Below are 8,726 nucleotides of genomic sequence, written 5' to 3'. Positions count from 1 at the left end.
CATCAGATAACCCGGATCTCTCTGTATATGTAAGGGCACGACAGCCGTCTGGCACCAGAACTGAGCCCAGACAAAAAAAAAACATGTTATACAATCAGACTGTGGAAAAACAGATCCCCTCGTAGACGACTTTTTAATTCACGACAGGACAATGTGTCCTCAAACTCAGTCCTCATCCGGTGGCAACCGTTTGATAAAAAAAACATTATGGTAACATATGGGAAACAAATCAGATCTTTTCAAAATGGCAACAAGGGACTTAGATGATCCGTGTGAAATATTTGACGTTGTTGCATAATCCTGTCTATTAACAGGAGAAGGTGACATCGCAAATAATCCAAAAATCTTCATGTGTCTTTCAGGGACAAATTGTGGCGTTTCTCCCTTAATCCTCTTCACTCACAGTTTAGTGTCTTGGCTTCTATGACAAAAGAGCAGGTGAGCACACACCTTGTTTTACGGACGTGTACTTTGACCCAGAAACAAAGTTAAATATCCTCACTTTCTAAAAGCACTTCCTACAAAAACACAGTGTCAGGTTTGAGCGGTAACTCGGGGGCAGACAATGGGAGTCTGAAGACTGAGGCTTTCATGCGTCTTCTCCTTGTTCCCGCTGTTTCCGACTCCTCCCGCGTAACAGTGCTTATTTGTGAACTCTGTAGCTATCTCTCTCCTGCTGTTGTTCTTATTTACTCCGAGCCATTTTCTCTGTCTATCGTGTGCGTTCGCAGCGACCGCTCTCTCTCTGCATCTGAGCAGCTTTTCCTTTTTCCTGCCGAGTCACCTGACCCGTCTCCCCGTGTAAGTTAAAGGAGCGCCGGCTCGTTCTGAAACCAAAGCAAAACTGTACTCCATCGTCCCGCTGTTGGGGGACTGTTTGCTGGCTCGAGCAGCAACATCATCATCTGGGATTTATCCAAACTGAATTATAGCAACGAATCCCCACTGTGTGCGTGTGTCAAACTGCGTCACAGGGAGAGAGACACGTAAGAGCTGTGAAGAAGACTGAATTCCTATAGGTTTTTGTGACGTTTGTGTGTTTGTAGGACAGTGGGAGGCGGGGCTGCACACGCGTGTGCATGTGTAAACAGGGTTGGCGGTTAATCCTCTTACAGATTAGAGGTCCTAATTTATCAAGAGTGAGGGGGGCGAACTTGAGGTGACGTGTTTTAAACCTCTCAACATTTGTTTGGTAAATGAAAACTGCAGTTTTTTTTTTTTTTAACATTCTTTGGCTGCACTTATATTAATGACTAATTAATAGGTTGGAAATAGGGTTAAGGGTTAGCTAATCGGGTTTCCTGGCATTGACTAACGAGTAAATGTTGGTCAAATCACCGAGGCACAAATAAGCTGTGTCATTATTTCACCGCTCTATCTTACAGGAATAATTAAAGGCCAGTGATAATGGCAGTAAGGAGATGTTCCCGTTGTGATTCAGAATGCAAGGCAACAGTTATCCCCCCCCCCCTCCACGCTGGGTGTCTTGCCGCTAATGATACCTGCAAATGAATGCTGCCTCACACTTGTCTAATAATACATCATCATCAAGCAAAGACCAGCGGCGCTGTGAGTTTAATTTTAGCGCTGTCATCTCTCGGCTCTGTGCCGCCTCCTTTTTCTGTGATCTGTGAGAAGGAGGGATCTATTTTAAAAGGCAGCGTGGGGTCACTTTCCATTTTTCTCTCAGGGGGGGTTATGTGGGCTACAGGTGATGCCGAAGCCCTGACTGTGCACACTCACACGGCTCTCTCTGTTGACTTTTTCGAAGTGATCGAGATTAGGTTTAACGGGAAACGTTGCTCCAAAAATCTCAGCATGCAGGCCTCTTGTGCAAGGCTCCTCTTGTTTGTTTGACTTGAGAGGCAGCGCCGCTCCCCAAAAGAACAGCAAAATAACTATTGAGGTCAAGTTCCCTTGTCTGGGAAAGTGGGTCACTTGTTCTAATGGTCAGCCTCAGAAGACGCGGTAATCACAATACGCAGAACTTTGGCAGCATCTGAAATAAAGTCGATTATTGGACTCATATTTTCAATATAATGTTAAAAAAAAAAGAAGCAGAAGAAGAAGAAATGAGGTTCTGTTGTAAGGCCATCCCTGACTTTTACCTCGTGCTCTGACCTTTACCTGTTTGTTTCAAAACTACTACTGACATTCCCTCAGGAGTCAAGTTTCTATTCAGTACACATAATTAAAGCTCCAAAGCTCCCCTTCCTCTCCCTCCCCTCCTCACTCTGGCTCACTCTGTCTCTCTTTCCATTTCCTTGCCAACAGTTTAGCAACAGCTCATGAGGTCTGCTGCTGATTCACCCATTGACCGCGCAAATCCACTTGTCGTGAAGTAGTTTTGCTCCCTCTGCGTGTGTGTGTGTGTCTCGTTTTTACCTCCGAGGCTCACCGAGGCGAGTAAAGTACGTCATCTCCTGGCCTTCTGGCAGGTAAGCAGTAGGCGGCACCACACCCTTTTTTTTTTTTTTTTCACCAGGGTCATTAGGAAGGCAGTGTACAAGAAGCCCGCGGCCTGTGTCAACAGCAACAGTGACAACACATCAGACATGTCAGTGTCCTGCTGGGCTCCGGCTGGTGTGCATTACAAGCTCCAGCAAAAGGAAACAGATCTGCTAAATGACAACAACAACTCGAGAGGAATGCAACACAACAACTCAGTGACTGAGGAGCCTGCAGCTTTGTGAGATGAACTTATGTGGAATAATAACAATATGTTTGTCCATGCCATTAACACAAACAAAACAAAAACAATAGAAAGCTGTAACAAAAAAAACAGCTGTTTTTCATGGAGAGATGAGGCATATCTGATTGTCAACATCCAACAACTGATGACATCAAGAACTATACTGTCCCACAGCGCCCCCTGTGTTTGGATGCGATGTGTTTTCATCCTATCAAGTGCGCACTGAGAATCCAGGTTGTTATTAAGGAACTCGGTGGGATCTGTGTGACGCAGCAAAAATGTTGTTTGACACATGGAACACAAAACAAGCTGCGTCACTATTGTTTTGCTCACTTTAAGTTTTTTTTTTTTTTTTTTTGCCTGCGTAATAACACAAACAACACAACAACAGTCCCAGCGTCCACTGCTCACCATGTTTTGAAAAGTGCTCTGATTTGTTTTTTTCTTTTCTTTTTCTTTTCTTTAATCGAAATGATCGGTGATCATTAGAAACGTAAGAAAACAAGTCCACGAGGCTGTGAGGTGTTCAATGACCGTGCTAATAAAAACTGCGTAACAGCGTCCTCTCCCACAACAAAGATTACGCACTACCCATCTCTTGCGCAGCATCCTATTCCGAGCTCTGGCTTCACACGCCATCCCTGCCGATTCCACGCTTTGTTTACTTCCACATTTTAACACAAGACGCGGCCATAACTCCACTTTAACACCGAGCACAACTACGCAGCTTGCTCCACCATCGCAGCGGAAATTCCCAGTGGATTTCATGTGGTTTGCGTGTCGCTCCTTCCCGCTGACGCAGTTTTAATTTACCTGTTGTCATGTCGATGATGAAACACTCGTGATTACCAGAAAGTGTTTACAACCTCTTCCTCGTCAGCCCTTTGCTCTCTGCGCTGCTCTGAACTCAGGACTTTTTCTTTTTTGTTTTCTTTAACAGACTTAACACTTGCGCCTCTCGGCTTTAATTCTTACCGAGCACTCGAGTGGTTATGAATTACATAGTGGTATTCTCTACGCAACATACGCAGCGTTGTGCTCTCGCTCTGTTACGACACGAATGACTTACGTGTTTATCGCAAGCATGTTTTCCTCCTCCGGTGGCGAGGGAGTCTCTCATCGATGTCCCGGCCGGCGCCAGTCAGAGCCGCTCCCCGCTCAGCGAGCAGTCCGCTCCGGCTTCTGTTTCAGCGTCACTGTCGCCGTTAGCGATCGCGGTGCGTTACGTTTGACACCGTGTATCCTCCGGAACGATTTTCCATAGCGCAACACGGTAACTCCGCCCCGGACACTCCCCCGGTCGGTGGTTGGTGGAGCGGCCGAAGAGTCTTTCCTCATCGCCAGAATCACATGTGGCTGACGCATGTTTACAAACATCGGTGAGATCACATGGTAATGGCGCCGTTTTACCGTAAACTACCTCCCTTTGACGCAGCGTCCAGATGTCGTGCCGAGAGCCAATTATTCCCCTTTCGAGCATAATGAAAACACATCGGATGAACATTTCTGTTTACATTCTATACTACGTCCTTAAAAAAAGGGTTTTTAATTATTTATTTTATGTTTATTTTTATGTGTGTTTTTGAACATTTCAAGGCATTTACGAATACATGACAGTTCAAAACGACTCTATAGTAATAACAACAGGAACAAAAACACATATAGTAATCGATATAAATAGTAAACAACATATCTATCTATCTATCTATCTATCTATCTATCTATCTATCTATCTATCTATCTATCTATCTATCTATCTATCTATCTATCTATCTATTACATAAATCACTGCTATGACTATATATTTTGAGTCTTAAATTAAAAATGGGTAGTTAATATACACATTTTGAAGTGATATTATAGCTCAGTATAGATGTTATGTAGATTATAGAAATGACTAGAGAATAGTCTTTTTATTCATTGTGTCCTATCACACAGATCAGAATAAGGACCACCTCTGTGTGGGCACAGCTGAACAGAGGCCCGAGGAGACGTGACGTCTTGCTGACTCATTTGTCTGACTCATCATCTGACAAGTAAAGAGGGCAACATTTAGCCCAACACCATGATATTTTATAGTCGGTTTACATCAACTTTCACTCTCCGAATCAGTTAAAACAATCACTTTACTTGTGTACCACCCCCTTATTTTTGGTTTATTTACTTATATTTTCTCTGATTGTATTTATCATTTATTTATGTATTTACTTCAACTTCGTGTCTGTTTGAGTCCCATCATGTGCTCTGTTCTAAGTAAAGCCTTAGTCTGGTGCGATGGGATTGTATTATTAAAAGAAAGAAGGGAGAGAAAAAAAAGGAATCTTCTCGACTGTGGTTTACGGTAAGTGACGTGACTCATTGCTCCCCTCTACTGTCACTTACGGTAATGGACGCTTTACGTCATCTCACGCGGGTTTTGGCGGTAAATCATCTCAGCTGAGATCACCGTCGCATTAAGCTAAAGCCCAGTGTTTGTGTGGGTCAGCGATGCTAGTTGTATTTATATTTTTTACTCTCACCGTGTTTAAAGTAAGTATACAAACTGTTTATACACAGTGTCGTAAAATGGCAGAGCTCATACATGTCTCACACACAGCGTTTGAACAGAACACGTCTTTAAACCACCATATAGCAACAGTCAACGTTGTAATGTAACAACGAGAAGTTAAGCTAGCTTTTCTGACATAAATAACACCACATGAGTTGGTCTTTGCGGTTTTATTCTACAACCTCTCCAGTTATAGTGAGATAGCGACGTTCTCCCAGTAGATGGAGGTAAAGCCTCAATTATTGTGCTCTAGCACATGGGTCAACTTCTTTTCTTTTTTTTCTTTTTATTAACAAATTAGACTTTCCAGTGGTTGCTTTGTCACTAAGTTGGACGATATTTTGCCCAGTTAGTAGTGCTCTTTGGTCACAATTTGTTGTCATTTTTGTACATACCTTATATTATTATTATTATTATTATTATTATTATTATTATTATTATTAATAATAATAATAATATTATTAGTTGCCTTCTAAATGCAATGTATTATCCATTCTCTTCCAAGTTTGTATTTGTCAGTTGTCTACCTGTGACATAATATTTGCTGCTATAAAATAGGTTTTATTTAAAGGGCTATATAGGTAGTCATAGTCAACAAAGTCACGTAAAATACCTCTCAAAACTAATTTAATTATAAAATAAAATGTATTTAGCTTTTATTTGGTGGACAGGAGAGTTAAATGTTATGGAAATGAGTGTTGGCATGTGTTATGCCAAGTAATGAGTTAGAATAAAGCTGACTTAAAAAGTTGAAACACAGAGGTGGGTGATAATTTAGGGTGATAATTTATGCCTTATGCTTTATAAATCACAGGACAACACGTGGGATTATGTGATGCAATGTAAAAAACTAACTCAAAAACAGCATCCTCACTAAACTTTGACTCATACCCCTGTGATAAGTAACGAAAATAAGTCATTGTTTAATTTTATTTTAACTAAAGAACAGGGTGTACTGGCCCTAAATTCCAAAACGAAGGGAAATAATTGGGGTGATGGGTAGGACTGAAGTAAGACTTAGAATTGTAACACAGAATTGATTGACATACTGTATGATTTAAATACATACACACAGTCAAAACGTGGGGGCATTTTTGACCCTGGACAAAGGATGTATGGCAATCAAAACATACATTTGAAAGTGATGGGCATAGCATTAATGAAGACATGCATGTATCATAGATACATTCTTTATCCAGTTGCTGCAACAGTACAAGAAAACCAGGTGTTCAACATGTAATTGGTCAGAAAATATTAATAGAAATTATTAATTATTTTTAATAATTAATTTTGTTATTCATTTTCTTAAAAACCCTTGCACGGGGCACCATTATGTTGTGGTTCAACAATAGAGGCAATAATTTGATTGATAAAAATAAAAGTAATAAACATTAATTAATTAGTTTAATGATTAATTAACTTTAGACATTATGTTGTGATTCAACTTGTAATTGGTCAGAAATATTAATACAAATTATTAATTATTTTTAATAATTAATTAAGTTATTAATTTTCTTTAAAACCCTTGCACGGGGCACCATTATGTTGTGGTTCAACACAGGGAACACGGACAAAACTAAAGATATGAACAACAAAAAAGATAAACACGCATATCATTGTTATATATTGTAAAGCTAATGATGGTAATGGACTGTCAACCCGCGAGCGACCCTCTGGTGGAGGATAAAGCGGTAGAGGATGGATGGACTGTGTCAACCAATAAGCTTGTTGATGTTGGCCCCTCAAAAACAAATATGTGACATATGTCTGGTATATTGCAAAGGAATTGAGAGACAATTACAGGGCCACATGTGATGTTAGAAAATATAGCCATGATTGTGCTGATAAATGACAAATGGGACTGACGTTTTAACTATGTGTTGTTGAAGGATTTGGAGTGACCTTCAGTGATGGAGCGACGAGGCCTTGATCGGAGTCGTTGCTGAGATGCTATCAACAAAACACCACTGCATCTGTGACCTTTGTGCCAATTCAGTCTAACAGCAGTCAGTGGCCATCTCTGTCCCAGTGAATTTGGTAAGTGAACCATTACAGCAAGCATGTGTAGGCTGTCAGAGTGTAACACACACACACACACACACACACACACACACACACACACAGGATGAGAAAGTAATGCATATTCCAGATGATCCATCGGCAGAATGACAGGTGACCTTCTGACCGTGTGCTGTGTGACTGAATCTTCTGGGCCATTAGGAGCCCCAAGGTCAAGCCTCTTTGTCTCTAAATACTTGTTGACATTGGCAATGGACCATTACTGACAGCACCAGTAGTAAAAACAACTGTGCTCTCTTATTAAGATACAGATTTACAGATGTACCGATTTGATTCATAGTAGATCAAACTTTAAACTGCTGGAAAGGTCTACTGAATGACATCAACATTATTTGAAGAATTGATGTCACTTAGGAAAACCTGAACGATTTCAAAAAAACATAGTCACAAATAACTAATTTGAACTGACTGGTGGAGGAATTAGTGGATCAGCAACTCCTTCTTGTACTGTGATGTAAATTTGTTGGTGCAGGGATCATGACTTTCCCAGTGTGTCTCTTCAGCGGTAGTGCCCCGCTTCGGCGGCTTATTTTAGGGGGGATTGGGGTGTCGTCCCTTGTCTCCAGGCCTGGTACTTAATTTTCCCCGATCCATCCACAGTCAGCTTGACCATGACTGCCCAGGTTAGACCATGCACCTGGCTCCAGGTTGTGTCTCCAGTGGCGACCTCCAATCTTACGTCACTTTTCAAACGTTTTCAAACTTAAAATTGATAATTGCTGTGTACAGCTTTGTATTTTTTATAACTTGGAAAAAGGATTCTCATCACTGCTGATTTGCAGAATTTTGGTGTTTACAAGTACTTTGTAGGTGTAGGTGTAGGAGTGTGGATGCTTGCTTTGTCAAATTGTCAAAAAGACAAATTAATCAACATTCTTAAACCAAATAAGCACCACTGACACAGCCCACACAATGATATTGTCAACAATCACAGTTTATGAATCAGACACAGTTACTACTAACAGAGAAAGCAGGCTTATTTACACATGCAGGACATTATGAAAGCACCTAGATTTAGAGGCTAAAAAAAGTGTACAAAAATAAAGGACCACTGATGTATTTTTTGTATCAACAAGGAGATAAAAGCAGTCTTTGGAATGCTGAACCTGCTGTGTGTCATGTAGGAATTTCATGGTAGTGATTTCTGATTACCAACATGGCAAGTTCTAAAACTCCCAAGCTATCTGTTCCGCCCTTTTCTCAGGGATGGAAAAAATGCTGCAGGACTGAACTATTCACAAATGCAGTGGTAAAGAGTAGGAAAAGAGTTGGGAAACAAAAACTGTACAGATGTCATGAAAAATACTATGTGTTCAACCACAAAAACAGAAATGTATGCTTTGCAAGCTATTCTAATAAACAGTAGTTATCAATGTTTAGTTGTTCGTTATGCTATCATTGTTAAGA

This window comes from Microchirus variegatus (assembly GCF_963457635.1).
Source record: "Microchirus variegatus genome assembly, chromosome: 7".
In the NCBI taxonomy this organism is placed as follows: domain Eukaryota; kingdom Metazoa; phylum Chordata; class Actinopteri; order Pleuronectiformes; family Soleidae; genus Microchirus; species Microchirus variegatus.
This window is presented reverse-complemented; position numbering follows the sequence as displayed.